Source organism: Apodemus sylvaticus, chromosome 11, assembly GCF_947179515.1.
Source record: "Apodemus sylvaticus chromosome 11, mApoSyl1.1, whole genome shotgun sequence".
NCBI classification, from domain to species: domain Eukaryota; kingdom Metazoa; phylum Chordata; class Mammalia; order Rodentia; family Muridae; genus Apodemus; species Apodemus sylvaticus.
In genome coordinates, this window is record NC_067482.1 from 104118668 (window position 1) to 104135506 (window position 16839).

Consider the following 16839-nt stretch of genomic DNA (forward strand, 5'->3'; position numbering starts at 1 on the left):
TAAGTATGGATAGAAATTGACAGGAACAGTCTCAAGTCAGGTAGTACCTTTCCAGCAAACTTGAAGATTTTCCACAATTTGCCCTGGGTGAGGGAGTTCATGTATGTTTATGCTTACCATAGGAAGGTCATGTACTATATTACAGTCCAGCTACTACATTTCAGAATTCAAATGTTCTTTTTTTATCTGGTTTTCTTTTTTCCTTTTTTTAAACTTGATATATTCTTTATTTAAATATCAAATGATTTCCCCTTTCCTGACTCTGCACTCCCCGAAAGTCCCATAAGCCCTCTTCCCTCCCCCTATCCCCGCATCCACCCCTTCCCACTTCCCTGTTCTGGTTTTGCCCTACACTGATGCACTGAGACTTTCCAGAACCAGGGGCCACTCCTTCCTTCTTCTTGGACAGCATTTGATAAGTGGATTATGTCTTGGGTATTCCAAGTTTCTAGGCTACTATCCACTTATCAGTGAGTGCATACCATAAGTGTTCTTTTGAGACTGGGTTACCTCACTTAGGATGATGGGGATTGCATTAAATCTGTATATTGCTTTTGGCAAGATGGTCATTTTTACTATATTAATCCTGTCAATCCACGAGCATGGAAGATTTTTCCATTTTCTGAGGTCTTCTTCCATTTCCTTCTTCAGAGACTTGAAGTTCTTGCCATACAGATCTTTCACTTGTTTGGTTAGAGTCACACCAAGATACTTTATATTGTTTGTGGCTATTGTGAAGGGTGTCATTTCCACAATTTCTTTCTCAGCCTGCTTATCCTTTGAGTATAGGAAGGCTACTGATTTGCTAGAATTGATTTTATAACCAGTCACTTTGCTGATGTTGTAACTTATAAAATTATATGAAGGCTTTAAGGACAGACAGCAACTGGTGTGTCACACAACCTTGCTACTCAACTGGAAGCCTATGTCAGGAAATGAGGCCCTGTGATGTGAAATTTCCTGGTTTTTAAAACGAAGTTTATTACTTAACATAGTGCTAGCTAAAGAAAACATTTCTGAGGTTGGCTCTAAGCTGCAGATTAGGAACCTACACACTCTAGGTAAAAGACATCCAAAAGCAAAGTTTGATTAGTTGCAAAGGAGTAGTCTGGGTAGGCAGAGGAGTGGGGCCTGCAAGTAAAGGTGAGGCCCTTCCATCCAGAGCCTATAGCCATGACAGAAGCTGAGGAAGAAACAGGCAAGAGGACAATGGAGATAGACTACTTTCTTAGTGTTATTTGTATTGTTTATAATGGCTGGGGGGAAGTTAGAGAAACAAGTTTCTCTTCTACTTCAGGAAGTTAAGACCTGGAATATTTGTGTACATGTTCAGTATTGTGGAGTACAGAATGTGGTTAAGCATTTCATTTCTGTCACTCCCAAGTGTGAACTGACAATAACTAACCTGGATGTTTCAGATGTTGATGTGCCTGGCTTTGTACTGTTGTCTTCAGGAATATTACTCGTTGTATCTTGCTAGTAGGCAAGTAGGCACACTTCCCCAATCTACAAATAAGAAAACTGAAGGTTAGAGAAATTATCTAGTCCAAAGTCACAGAACTGGTAGGTATCAGCTCCCAGGATTGTTTGAAATCAGGAGCTGAGTTCTTAGTCAGGGTTGATTGATGTTTTCTTGCAGGTTTTGAACTTTGGGACCTTGAGAATAAAAAGGCAAAGTCTTCATGAAATGCTGTGACTGCTCAACAGCCCAGGAGTTCAAAGTCCAGGAGAGAGCTAAGGAGGCCCATATGCTCCTTCTTCTGACACTGCTGACCTTCCAGGGCAGAGTGGGAATTGAAGAGAGCAGGGTACCCATAGTGCAGTGTTCTCTCTGCCTTCCACTTATGTTCTCTGAGCTCCCAGAGAATCTGTATTTCATCTGGTCTAGGGAAGTAATACAAAGGCACTGCCAAAGAAAATAGACTCCAGGGACTTCTCATACCCATCCCAGGTGAGCTTATAAAAATGCTTTCTTTTTTAAGGTTTACATGTTATTTTATGTGCATGTGCCTGTGTCTCTGTGTGAGTTGATATAAACCACGTGTGTGCAGAGACCTCCTTCTTTTCAGCCCCAGAAAACACTGTATAAATGCCTGCTTTCTAAATTCCTTCTTTATTCCAATGTCATTCCTTAACACAAGAGCAGACCACTGCTGTGCCTGAAGCTCAGGCTCCCCACAAACCCTGCTGTAGGCTAAGAATTCTAACCTAGTGAGTTGCTGCTTTTGAAGATATGAAGTCCATATTCTCCTTTTAATCAGAGTATTGGCAGACCTTGTCATAGAGGATGTAAAATCCCATGGCCTGCAAAACCTGTCCTAAAGATAGAGGCTAAGGACAAACATGTATCTGTAGACCCAGCTTTATAAATTCCCTTTTAATAATTTTGTTAACACCCCAAATTCCAGTAAATTAACCACTTAGTCACCTTTTTGTGAAGAAGGGAAACTAAATTTTATGCCAAGTCTCTCAACCTCCACAATTGAAGACTTCAATGGTAATCCATCACAGCAAAACTGAGTGGTACTGAGCTAGAAACCACACTTGTTGATGGAGAGTGTCTGACACACCTCACCATTTAAGGCTGTTAGACTACTGTACAATATATCATCTTAAGTGAAAGCTATTAGAAAGAATGACATCAACTTCTATGAGGTAGCCTATCTACCTCTGCCTCAAGTGTACCTCTTTTGAGACACCCCTCTCCCATTCGTGACTGTAACACACAGTTCTGACTCTGACTTTAGGAACTGGCTTCCTTGACTCACATGTTTCCAAACTCTGAAACATGGCTTAGTCAACAGCAGCAACAGTTTTTGAGAGACTACATAGTGCTGAAATTGTAAAAGTTTTTCTAAAGCTTGGGCCTCCTCTAAGCCACTCTCCTGATGCCTATGCATGTCTGAAGTGGCTTGGCATCTACCCCTTCACCTGTGCATTCATACCTAAAATGATCTGAGGGCAAAGTTCGCTCACCTACCAAATGAGCTCATGTTTCCATCCATACCTACTTCTTCCTTATCGTGGATGTTCCTAGCTCTAGCCATGCCCCATCCTAATCTGTAAACCTGATAGTTGTTTCCAGTTTTACAGCTCCTTCATTTCACATATACTCATTGGAGTAGCAGATGTTGGCCAGAAAGCTGACACCTATGAAGGTGGCCGGCCTCCCTGGTCCTAAAAGAGGAAGGAATAAGTATAATCCTGCCCCCCAACCAGCAGGGAGTTTGAGTATATGACAAAGATGTCTCCACTCAGACAATAGGATCAAGCCAAGACTGCAGAGTACCAAAATAGAAGGAGCTGAGCTGTCCTGTTGGCAGAATGAGGCATTTGCAAAACACAAAAATAGAAAAGAGAAAAACAATTTCATTCCTGTCAACAAAGAGCTTCTGGCTATGTATGAAGCTGCCAATGCACAAGCCATAACTGGGAGGCAAATGGCAAAAGAAAAAAATAATGATTTTCTGGTAGGAAGAAGCCTGCAATACACTTAATTTTGCATAAAAATGTATATTTTCTAAGAATTTGACCTAAAGTGTTAAGTCAGCCCTTCTATTGTCTTTTCTCATCAATTTGACCTTCTTGCACCAGCACAAGTCCCAGCATACAACCAGCACTACCATCATGTTCTCTAATTGGTAGGGAAACCTAAACAGACTAGTTTTTTCTATAATAATAATAACAACAATAATAATAATAACAATAATAATATTATATTTGTAGGGGGAATTTTTAAGCAGAATTAAAAATCTTCATAACCAAAAATAATAAATTGTCATAAAAGTATACTGATTTGTAAGGAAGAAATTGTCAAGTGCTACTTGACTTGGGGTTTGTGACTATATTAAAATTTTAGAATGAGGGTTTTAATATGTAAGAAATCTCATATCAAATTGTTCAAGATAAAAAGCCTTCAACATGTCTCCAGTGTTGATACTGTAGACTTTCCAAAGTTACCAAAATGTATTTAGAGTTAGAATGAGATTAGAAATAATTATTATAAATAATCCCTTAATTCCTTTTGTCCTTAACTGTGGAAATACATCTACCACTGCGGCAGGATTGCTGTTAATAATAACAATAGCAATAGACTATTAAATGAACACTTATGAGACAGCAGATGCTCTATGCAGCGCCTTATCACACTTGGTAATCACACTAACACTGAGACTGTCAACAGTTTCTAATCCTGATTCACAATCTGAAAGACTGTGGTTACCATGGAACATTTATTGATCAGTAGATTTCATAACACAAGGCTAAGCAAATAAGAACCCCAAAACAAGATCTTCAGAGGAATAACTTGTTCCTCCATCCAAAAAGAGTAACAATATCTTTGGGTAAACAAAAGTTTGCATCAGCATATTTTCCTGAGAAATGCCAGGAATGCATCATTTGGTGACATAATCAGCATTAGAATCATTATTGATTATTATATGTTCCAGAATACAAAGAAATAAGTTTGACTAATGTTTTAAGGTTTTAGTATGACACATTATGTCTACTACTTTGTGAATTACTTTATATTTTGCATATAGAGATGGTTACTATTTTTCATATTTCAAGAAAGTATAGATAAGTACTATGTCTGGTACTTAGAGGTAGGATCTAATTCTCCAAAGGGAGTAAGAATTATTAGCTTTGGATTGTGAGAAACATATTTTTGTACTAAAAATATATTAAAACTGAGAGGCATCTGTTATACTTCATTGAGGGTTCTAACTGTATTCAGTTCTCAGTTATTGGTAACAACTTAGAGGATACTGTTACAGTTCCAAGTGTCTTTTAGAAATTTTAACTTCAGGACATAAAGTGTGACTCCTCACAAGTGACAGCCCAGTGTTTTAGTTTTGTGCAATATGGAGTCATCAGATCTTTGTGTTTCTATCCAGATCAGCAGTAGGAAACAAGGAGAATGGGCCCTGTATTCACAGCAGACAAAGAAGTGGGAAATCATGTGAGGAAAAAGCACAGTTTTATTGATTAGTAATCTGTAGATGTGGCTTACACTATTATCATAAGCCTATAATTCAACCAATGAAGTCACTAATTCTGGATACCCTTGACAGTTGGTATTTGTGGCAATGATTTCAAAACTCTGTGATTTTCTTAATAGCATCAGCAAATACTCAGAAATATTCACCAATATCTACTCAGTCTGAATCCTTCAATTGATCTTCCAGTTTTAAAAAGTGTCTCTAAACCACAAATACGAGGTGAGCCATGCACTGTTGATTTTCCAAGTGCAATAATTGTTTCTCTCTGGGAGATTCCCATTAGTCCCAGAAGGAAGAACCCTTTGATTGACCACAAAGAACACAGCAGATGTGGATAAGCTGTGTGTGCTGCTGACCTTATCAGACAAAAGGCAGGCCTTGAAAAATCACAGAACTCCCTGGGCACGTGAATATCGGCTGTGGGAACTAAGCAGCTGGTCAAGTATGTATCCTAAATCAGCCAAATAACAAACTGCAGATCATGAGAGGGAAAAAAAGGAAAACAAATCTTTTAACAAACAATCTCTGTATACTTTAAACATTCTAGGAGATAAAATAAAAAAAGAATAAGTATGTTTTTAACACCTGGGAATTTTTGACACATCAAGAAAAAAATTTTACATAAAAACCTAAGGGCCCAACTACTTAAGCTCCTGGGTAAAAGTTCACCTTTGACCTCATATTTCTTGCCCTCTGTATGGGTTCTGTAACCAAGAATAAGGCTGGAAGAGGTCAGAGAATGAGTACACTTTTCTTATCCTAGATAGTTGCAACCCACTGATAGTTCCAATCCAATTTAAACTGGGGGTTGGGTGTGGGGGGTAGGGGATCAAGGGGGAAGTTTCTATACTTTGAAATGAATGAAGGTTTTAGTTCCACCAAAACCTTTTCCCAGGATCAATAAGGTATCAGGGACAATTCTTTGTCTCCCACTATTAGCCAGACCAAGAACCAAGAACTTGAATACATCTTTAGTACTGAAAAATTTCAGGCCACTGCCCTTGGGCATTTCTAAGAAAGCAGTGTATGTTCTTAGGTGAAGCACAATATTGTTCTTCAAAAGGCAACGCTTTGGTTTGCTTGGCTTTTAATTTCTAATTATTCTGTATGTTAGCATACAGAGTACTGAGTTTCCTCACAGTGCCTTCATATAAACATGTCATTACAGTTTCTTCTCACTGTCTCCCAGCTGCTGCTCCCCTGTCCTGTCCCTTTATCCCTCTGGTTGCCTTGCTTCTCCAGCCAATAACCTAACTACTGCTTTCACCAGGCACAGGTTTACAAACTCAGGTTTAAATCATTTCTATTTTTAGTGAAACTAGTACAATATTTAACAAATGAAACAGCTCTGATGACTGAAAAGCAAGCCCTGGCTTACATGCTGGGGGCGGGGGGGACTCAGAGAACAAGAAAACTCAAAGGAGCCATCTTTCCCAGAGCTGGCGTGGCATCGGGGAAATATTTCTAAAAAGATTGTTTGTAATTCACCCTGATAAATAACATGTTGCCTCACCTGCAAAAGAGTCAACATTTTCTTCATGAATTAGTAATATCTGGCTTCAAAATAATTTTCTTTATCAGATTGGAAAAGTGTTTCTTTCATGATGATTTCATCCTCATTCTTAATCAAATAAACTGGAGGAAAATATAATGAACCCTCCTTTAAGGTTTTAGCTGTAATTATTCTGCTCTCTGAATGCAAAGGCAAGGCACTGGTATTTGATAGGCTATATACAGAGGATGAGAGAAGGTCACTGTCCCCAGTAATGATCCTGGAAAAAACTTTTGGAGGTGTATGCTGCATGAAAATAGAGGTCTCTGTGAGCAAAACATCACTTGAGTTCTAAGTAGATAAAATACAAGCAAGAATGATCTAGGGTGGGTCTTCACAATCATTAAGTAGCACTGAGGAACATTCTGAAGATGCAAAGGGGAGCAGTCTGCTTTGCTGATGGAAGCAGAACTGTTGTACTGTAGGTAGCCCCTACTTGCCTTACTGCCAGCTCCTTTTTTTTATTTGATATATTTATTATTTACATTTCAAATGATTTCCCCTTTCCTGGCTCCCCACTCCCCGAAAGACCCATAAGCCCTCTTCCCTCCCCCTGTTCCCCATCCACCCCTTCCCACTTCCCTGTTCTGGTATTGCCCTATACTGCTGCACTGAGTCTTTCCATAACCAGGGGCAACTCCTCCATTCTTCTTGGACATCATTTGATATGTGGTTTATGTCTTGGGTATTCCAAGTTTCTAGGCTAATGTCCTCTTAACAGTGAGTACACACCATGATTGATCTTTAGAGACTGGGTTACCTCACTTAGGATGATGTTCTCCCGCTCCATCCATTTGTTTAAGAATTTCATGAATTCATTGTTTCTAATGGCTGAATAGTACTCCATTGTGTATATATGTCATATTTTTTGTATCCATTTCTCTGTTGAGGGAAATCTGGGTTCTTTCCAGCTTCTGGCTATTATAAATAGGGCTGCTATGAACATAGTGGAGCATGTGTCCTTATTACATGCTGGGGAATCCTCTGGGTATATGCCCAGGAGTTGTATAGCAGGGTCCTCCAGAAGTGCCGTGCCCAGTTTTCTGAGGAACTGCAAAACGGATTTCCGACTGGTTTTACCAACTTGCAACTCCACCAGCAGTGGAGGAGGGTTCCTCTTTCTCTACATCCTAGCCAACACCTGCTGTCTCCTGAGATTTTAATCTTAGCCATTCTGACTGGTGTGAGGTGAAATCTCAGGGTTGTTTTGATTTACATTTCCCTAATGACTAATGATGCTAAACATTTTTTAACGTGCTTCTCAGCCATCCAAAGTTCTTCAGGTGAAAATTCTTTGTTTAGCTCTGTACCCCAGTTTTAATAGGGTTATTTGGCTTTCTGGGGTTTAACTTCTTGAGTTCATTGTATATATTGGATATTAGCCCTCTATCAAATGTAGGGTTGGTGAAGATCTTTTCCCAATTTGTTGGTTGCCGATTTGTCCTATTGATGGTGTCCTTTGCCTTACAGAAACTTTGTGATTTTATGAGGTCCCATTTGTCAATTCTTCATCTTTTTTTTAGAGATATAAAGTAGTTTAATAGCTTAATGCTTCAAGCAGTTGTAAATATTAAGCAGTAACACTTCGTTGACTTAATTAGAGATAGAATGATCTCTTACTTAGGGCAATGTGTCTTTTTTTTTTATTCGATGTATACTTTATTTACATTTCAAATGATTTCCCATTTTCTGTGTCCCCACTCCCCGCAAGTCCCATAAGCCCTCTTCCCCCCCCCCCCCCCCCGTTCCTCCATCATCTCCTTCCCACTTCCCTGTTCTGGTATTCTCCTATACTGTTGCATTGAGTCTTTCCCGAACCAGAGGCCACTCCTCTGTTCTTTTTGGACATCATTCAATATGTGGATTATTTCTTGGGTATTCCAAGTTTCTAGGTTATTATCCACTTATCAGTGAGTGCATACCATGATTGATCTTTTGAGACTGGGTTTACTCACTTAGTATGATGTTCTCCAGCTCCATCCATTTGTCTATGAATTTCATGAATTCATTGTTTCTAATGGCTGAATAGTACTCCATTGTGTAAATATACCACATTTTTTGTATCCATTCCTCTGTGGAGGGACACCTGTGTTGTTTCCAGATTCTGGCTACTACAAATAGGGCTGCTATGAACATAGTGGAGCATGTGTCCTTATTACATGCTGGAGAATACTCTGGGTATATGCCCAGGAATGGTATAGCAGGGTCCTCTGGAAGTGCCATGCCCAGTTTTCTGAGGAGCCTCCAGACTGATTTCCAAAGTAGTTGCACCATCTTACAATCCCACCAGCAGTGGAGGAGCGTTCCTCTTTCTCCACATCCTCGCCAGCACCTGCTATCTCCTGAGTTTTTGACCTTAGCCATTCTGACTGGTGTGAGGTGAAATCTCAGGGTTGTTTTGATTTGCATTTCCCTAATGATTAATGATGTTGAACATTTCTTAAGGTGTTTCTCAGCCTTCCAGAGTTCTTCATGTGAAAAATCTTTGTTTAGTTCAGTACCCCACTTTTTAATGGGGTTATTTGGTTCTCTAGGTTCTACCCTCTTGAGTTCTCTGTATATATTAGATAACAGCCCTCTGTCAGATTTAGGGTTGGTGAATATCCTTTCCCAATCTGTTGGTTGACATTTCGTCATTTTGACAGTGTCCTTTGCCTTACAGAAACTTTGTAGTTTTATGAGGTCCCATTTGTCAATTCTTGATCTTAGAGCATAAGCTATTGGTGTTCTATTCAGGAAATTTTCCCCTGTGCCCATGTCCTCAAGGGTCTTCCCCAGTTTCTTTTCTATTAGTTTCAGTGTGTCAGGTTTTATGTGGAGGTCCTTGATCCATTTGGAGTTGAGCTTAGTACAAGGAGATAAAAATGGATTGATTCACATTCTTCTGCATGCTCACCTCCAATTGAACCAGCACCATTTGTTGAAAAGGCTATCTTTTTTTCCACTGGATTCTTTCAGCTCCTTTGTCAAAGATCAAATGACCATAGGTGTGTAGGTTCATTTCTGGGTCTTCAATCCTATTCCATTGATCGAGTTGCCTGACATTGTACAAATACCATGCAGTTTTTATCACTATTGCTCTGTAGTAAAGTTTGAGGTCTGGGATACTGAATCCCCCTGAAGTTCTTTTACTGTTGAGAATAGTTTTAGCTATCCTGGGTTTTTTGTTATTCCAGATGAATTTGAGCATTTCTCTTTCTAGCTCTATGAAGAACTGGGTTGGGATTTTGATGGGGATTGAATTAAATCTGTAGATTGCCTTTGGCAAGATGGCCATTTTAACTATATTAATCCTGCCAATCCATGAGCATGGAAGATTTTTCCATTTTCTGAGATCTTCTTCAATTTCCTTCTTCAGAGATCTGAAGTTCTTGTCATATAGGTCTTTCACTTGTTTGGTTAGAGTCACCCCAAGACACTTTATGCTGTTTGCGGCTATTGTGAAGGGTGTCATTTCCCTAATTTCTTTCTCATCCTGCTTATCCTTTGAGTATATAAAGGCTACTAATTTGCTTGAGTTGATTTTGTAGACAGCCACTTTGCTGAAGTTATTTATCAGCTGTAGGAGTTTTCTAGTAGAGTCACTTAAGTATACTATCATATCATCTGCAAATAGTGATAGTTTGACTTCTTCCTTTCCAATTTGTATCCATTGACCTCCTGCAGTTGTCTAATTACTATAGCTAGGACTTCAAGAACTATATTAAAAAGATATGGAGCGAGGGGGCAGCCTTGTCTAGTCCCTGATTTTAGTGGGATTGCTTCAAGTTTCTCTCCATTTAGTTTGATGTTGGCTACCGGTTTGCTGTGTATTGCTTTTACTATGTTTAGATATGGGCCTTGAATTCCTGTCCTTTCCAAGACTTTTAGCATGAAAGGATGCTGAATTTTGTCAAATGCCTTTTTAGCATCTAATGAAATGATCATGTGATTTTTTCTTTGAGTTTGTTTATGTAGTGGATTGCATTGATGGATTTCCTTATATTGAACCATCCCTGCGTCCCTGGAATAAAGCCTACTTGATCATGATGGATGATCATTTTTTATGTGTTCTTGGATTCGGTGGGCAAGAATTTTATTGAGTACTTTTGCATCTATATTCATAAGGGAAATTGGCCTAAAATTTTGTTTCTTATTTGGATCTTTGTGTAGTTTTGATATCAGCATAACTGTGTCTTCGTAGAAGGAGTTGGGTAGTGTTCCTTCTGTTTCAATTTGGTGGAATAGTTTGAAGAGTATTGGTGTTAAGTCTTCTTTGAAGTTCTGATAGAATTCTGCACTGAAACCATCTGGTCCTGTGCTTTTTTTTTTTTTTTTGGTAGGAAGGCTATCTATGACCCCTTCTATTTCTTTATTGGCTATGGGTCTGTTTAGATGATCTATTTGATCCTAGTTTAATTTTGGTATTTGGTATCTGTCTAAGAAATTGTCCATTTCCTCCAGATTCTCCAGTTGTGTTGAGTACAGGCTTTTGTAGTAGGATCTGATGATTTTTTGAATTTCCTCAGTTTCTGTTGTAATATCTCCCTTTTCATTTCTAATTTTGTTAATTTGGATACTTTCTCTGTGCCCTTTGGTTAGCCTGGCTAAGGGTTTATCTATCTTGTTGATTTTTTCAAAGAACCAGCTCCTGGTTTTGTTGATTCTTTGTATGGTTCTCTTGGTTTCTACTTGATTGATTTCAGCTCTGAGTTTGATGATTTCCTGTCTTCTCCTCCTCCTGGGTGAATTAGCTTCTTTTTGTTTCAGGGCCTTCAGTTGTTCCTTTAATCTTCTAGTGTATGCTCTCTCGAATTTCCTTTTGGAGGCACTCAAAGCTATGAGTTTTCCTCTTAGCACTGCTTTCATTGTGTCCTATAGATTTGTGTATGTTGTGCCTTCAATTTCGTTAAATCCTAAAAAATCTTTGATTTCTTTCTTTATTTCTTCCTATACCAAGGTATCATTGAGTACAGTATTGTTCAGTTTCCATGAATATGTGGGCTTTCTGTTGTTTTTATTGTTATTAAATACCAATTTTACTCCATAGTGATCTGATAGGAGGCATGGGATTATTTCAATCTTCTTATATTTGTTGAGGTCTGTCTTGTGACCAACTATATGATTGATTTTGGAGAAGGTACCATGAGGTACTGAAAAAAAGGTATAATCTTTTGCTTTGGGATGAAATGTTCTATATATATCTGTTAAATCCAATTGGTCCAAAGCTTCAATTAGGTTCACTGTCTCCCTGTTTAGTTTCTGTTTTCCTGATAGGTCCATTGATGAGAGTGGAGTGTTGAAGTCACCCACAATTATTGTGTTAGGTGCAATGTGTGCTTTGAGCTTTAGTAAAGTTTCTTTTATGAATGAGGGTGCCCTTGTATTTGGAGCATAGATGTTCAGGATTGAGAGTTCTTCTTGTTGGATTTTTCCTTTGACCAGCAAGAAGTGACCTTCCATGTCTCTTTTGATGACATTAAGTTGAAAGCCAATTTTATCTGATATTAGAATGGCAACTCCGGCTTGTTTCCTGAGACCATTTGCTTGTAGAATTGTCTTCCAGCCTTTTACTCTAAGGTAGTTTTTGTCTTTGACACTGAAGTGTGTTTCCTGTATGCAGTAAAATATAGGGTCCTGTTTACGTAACCAGTCTGTTAGTCTATATCTTTTTATTGAGCAATTGAGTCCATTGATGTTAAGAGATATTAAGGAGTAGTGGTTATTGCTTCCCATCATTTTTGATGTTAATTTTATACTAGTGTGGTTATCTTCTTTTGGGTTTGATGAAAGAAGCTGAATATCCTGCTTTTTCCAGGGTACAGCTTGCCTCGTTGTAATGGTGTTTTCCCCCTATTATCCTTTGTAGGGCTGGGTTTGTGGAAAGATATTGTGTAAATTTTGTTTTGTCATGGAATATCTTGGTTTTTCCATCTATAGTGATTGAGAGTTTTGCTGGGTATAGTAGTCTTGGCTGGCATTTGTGTTCTCTTAGAGTCTGCAGGGGCTCTGCCCAGGATCTTCTAGCTTTCATGGTCTCTGGTGAGAAGTCTGGTGTACTTCTGATAGGTCTTCCTTTATATGTTACTTGCCCTTTTTCTTTTACTGTCCTAAGTATTTTCTCTTTGTTTAGTACATTTGGGGTTTTGATTATTATGAGATAGGAGGTAGTTCTGTTCTTGTCCAGTCTGTTTGGAGTTATGTAGGCTTCTTGTATATTCATGGGCAGCCCCCTCTTTAGGTTAGGGAAGTTTTCTTCCATAATTTTGTTGAAGATATTTGCTGGCCCTTTAAGTTGTAAATCTTCAGTCTCATCAATGCCTATAATCCTTAGATTTGGCTTTCTCATTGTGTCCTGGATTTCCTGGATGTTTTGGGTTACAAGCTTTTTGCATTTTGCATTTTCTTTGACTGTTGAGTCCATCGTTTCTACGGTATCTTCGACATCTGAGATTCTTTCTTCTATCTCTTGTATTCTGTTGTTGATATTGCATCATTGGTCCCTGATTTCTTCGCAATGTTTTCTATCTCCAAAGTTGTCTCCCTTTGTGCTTTATTAGTTGTTTCTACCTCTGTTTTCAGATCCTGGAAGTTTTTGCTCACTCAGTTCCTTCACTTGCTTGTTTGTGTTTTCTTCTAATACTTTGAGAGATTTTTTTGTGTTTCCTCTTTCATGACTTCTGCCTGTTGATCAAACTTCTGTATTTTTTAAGTGAATTTTGCATTTCCTCCTTTTTGGCTACAAACTTCTGACCCATATTGTCCTGAATTTCTTTAAGTGATTTTTGTGTTTCCCTTGTAAGGACTTCTAATTTTTGATCATTTTTCTCCTGAATTTCTTTAAGAGATTTATTTATGTCATTCATGTGTTCCTCTAACAGCATCCTTACCAGTGCTTTTAAATCCAACTCTTGTTTTTCTGGTGTGTTGGGGTATCCAGGACTTGCTATTGTTGGAGAAGTGGGTTCAGATGCTGCCATAATGCCTTGGTTTCTGTTAGCAATGTTCCTACGCTTGCCTTTAGCCATCTAGTTCTCACTGGTGTTAGATGGTTTTATTGTCACTGGCTGGTGCCACAACCTATTGTGGACCTTTAGGACTATTTCCGAGACACTGCATGACTGGGTTTCCTCTGGCACAGATTACTGATATACTGCCTTCCTCTTTTGTGCCTTTGGAGCCCTGCTCAGTCTTGCCTCAGGAAATGTTATACTTGGGTTGTCAAGGTGAACCAGGTGTTCTCAGACTGCTCTGTTATGGAGAAAAGATGGTGAGTGGAGGGACACTCCTGTTGATTCTCACTTAGGATACAGACCCCCTGATTGACCGGCTTGCAGATAAACCACCTATGTTCTCAGGTCCTGAGCACAGGCAGACCCCTGGAGATTTGTACCCCCAGAGATCTTAAGCACAGGATAATACAGTACCTAGTGATGTTTTTCTGCCCTGGCAGGCCACAAAGATGGCCACAGGAGTAGCTCCCTCCACTGTTCTCTGCAAAGGATACAGGCCCCACAACCTACCAGCTGGGAGATGAACCACCTGTGTGCTCAAGTCCTGGATGCAGGCAGACCTCTGGCTGTTTGCACACCCAGAGATTTAAAGCTCGGGGTGATACAGTACCTAGTGACTCTCTTCTGCTCCAGCAGGCAGAGAATATGGCCGCAGGGATTCTCTCCCTCTGCTGGTCTCCAGGCAGGACACAGGCCCCACGCCCAGCAGACTGGCAAATGAACCACCTATGTGCTCAGTTTCTGAGTACAGGCAGACTCCTGGTGGCTTGCACCCCCAGAGATCTAAAGCTCAGGGTGATACAGTACCTAATGAAGCTCTTCTGCTCCAGCAGGCAGCGAATATGGCCGTGGGGGTTCTCTCCCTGTGCTGGTCTCCAGGCAGTACACAGGCCCCATGCCCAGAGGTCTTGCAGATGAACCGCCTCAAATTCTTGATCTTAGAGCATAAGCTATTGGTGTTCTGTTCAGGAACTTTTGCCTGGTGCCCATGTCCTCAAGGGTCTTCCCCAGTTTCTTTTCTATTAGTTTCAGTGTGTCTGGTTTTATGTGGAAATCCTTGATCCACTTGGAGTTAAGCTTAGTACAAGGAGACAAGGATGGATCAATTCACATTCCTCTGCATGCTGAACTCCAATTGAGCCAGCACCATTTGTTGAAAAGGCTATCTTTTTTCCACTGAATGTTTTCAACTCCTTTGTTGAAGATCAACTGGCAATAGGTGTGTGGGTTCATTTCTGGATCTTCAGTCCTATTCCATTGATCTACCTGCCTGTCACTGTACCAATACCCTGCAGTTTTTAACACTATTGCTCTGTAGTATTGCTTGAGGTCAGGGATACTGATTCCCCCAGAATTTCTTTTGCTGTTGAAAATATTTTTAGCTATTCTGGGTTTTTCTGTTATTCTAGATGAATTTGAGAATTGCTCTTTCTAACTCTATGAAGAACTGAGTTGAGATTTTGATGGGTATTGCGTTGAATCTGTATATTGCTTTTAGCAAGATGGCCATTTTAACTATATTAATCCTGACAATCCATGAGCATGGCAGATTTTTCCATTTTCTGAGGTCTTCTTCCATTTCCTTCTTCAGAGACTTGAAGTTCTTGTCAGACATATCTTTCACTTGTTTGGTCAGAGTCACACCAATGTGCTTTATATTGTTTGTGGCTATTGTGAAGGGTGTCATTTCCCTAATTTCTTTCTCAGCCTGCTTATCCTTTGAGTATAGGAAGGCTACTGATTTTCTTGAGTTAATTTTATATCCAACCACTTTGCTGAAGTTGTTTGTCAGCTGTAGGAGTTCTCCAGTGGAGTTTTTTAGATCACTTAAGTATACTATCATCTGCAAATTGTGATTGTTTGACTTCATCCTTTCCAAGATGTATCTTTTTGACCTTCTTATGTTGTCTAATTGCTGTAGCTAGTACCTCAAGTACAATATTGAAAAGATATGGAGAGAGGGGGCAGCCTTGTCTAGTCCCTGATTTTAGTGGGATTGCTTCAAGTTTCTCTCCATTTAGTTTGATGTTGACTGCCAGCCTTCTTCTAATGAGTCTATTCTGTAAGCTTCTACTCCTTTCTACCCCACCAGTCTACCTCCTGTTCGAGGAAGATTCTATTGCCTCGTTATTGACTAGAGAGCTAATCTAAGCCAAACAGTCCCTTCCATTCACTGTTTCATTTTCTTGGCCATTCATCCGTGCATTATTTATTTAAAAGGGCACTCTGTATATATGATTCTAGGTCTGGAAAATCATCACCTTACAGGAATCACTGCTGGAACTCAGAATGCAATGGAGTGGATGCAGAATAGATAGAGTCAGTGAGCAGAGAAGAGCAGAATCCATGCAACAGGAGAAAAAAAAAACACACATACAGAAAATCGACAGGGCATCAGTCTATACTATGATAGAAAGGGCCTAAGCTACAAGAGAGACACAATCTTTTGGGCTATACCACCGTATTTATACATTGGCTCTGCCATCACAATTAACTCCGGGTAAATTGTGAGACTTCCTTATGATATGATTTCCTCTGCTACAAAGTGGAAATGGCACTATATGCCTTGCAGTATTGTTTTAAGGGTTAAATGAATTGATGTGATTTTTATTAGGTACATGAGACACTAACATTGATTAAAAAGCTCTCCTACAACTGGTGATATGATCATGTAATCTTTAAGATCCTTCCCAGGCAGCCAGTACACATATTTTCTTGCATTTCTTCCAGAGACTTAAAAAATACAAAAACAATCTTGACCGACAAAGCCAGAGCCTGTGTTTCCTTGTCCTATGAATAGGGCTGCTAATGACAGCATAGTAATCTTCTCAATGTATTACTATATAAAAGGAAAATAACCAAATCCTGTCTTATACCATTCTGCAAGAAAACCTTACCTCATAGTAAATAAAAAAAAAATCCAGTGGGGAGGCTGCAGCAGTGAACAGACAACACAGTGTCATAACCGTGTGAAAGGTCAGATATGTCCATAAAAGTGCTGAGAGATAAACAGTCAGATAAGCACAGTCCTGGTAATTCCCACGTTAAAACAACACACAACTCCAATATGTAATTGAGCACACATAGGTATGTAGGGTCAGGGATAGCTCCAATTTTAAGTAAAAGCTTACTTAAATTGTTTTACCCCTAATACAAGATCGTGGGATACAGCAGGTACTGGAGTCATTAATGGGAAATGTATACTTCCTAGAAAAATGACCCTTCATATGAGACAAAAAATGCTTGGGTTGAAGAAATAAGTAGAAGAATAAAGAGTCTTCAAAAGTTAAGGTAA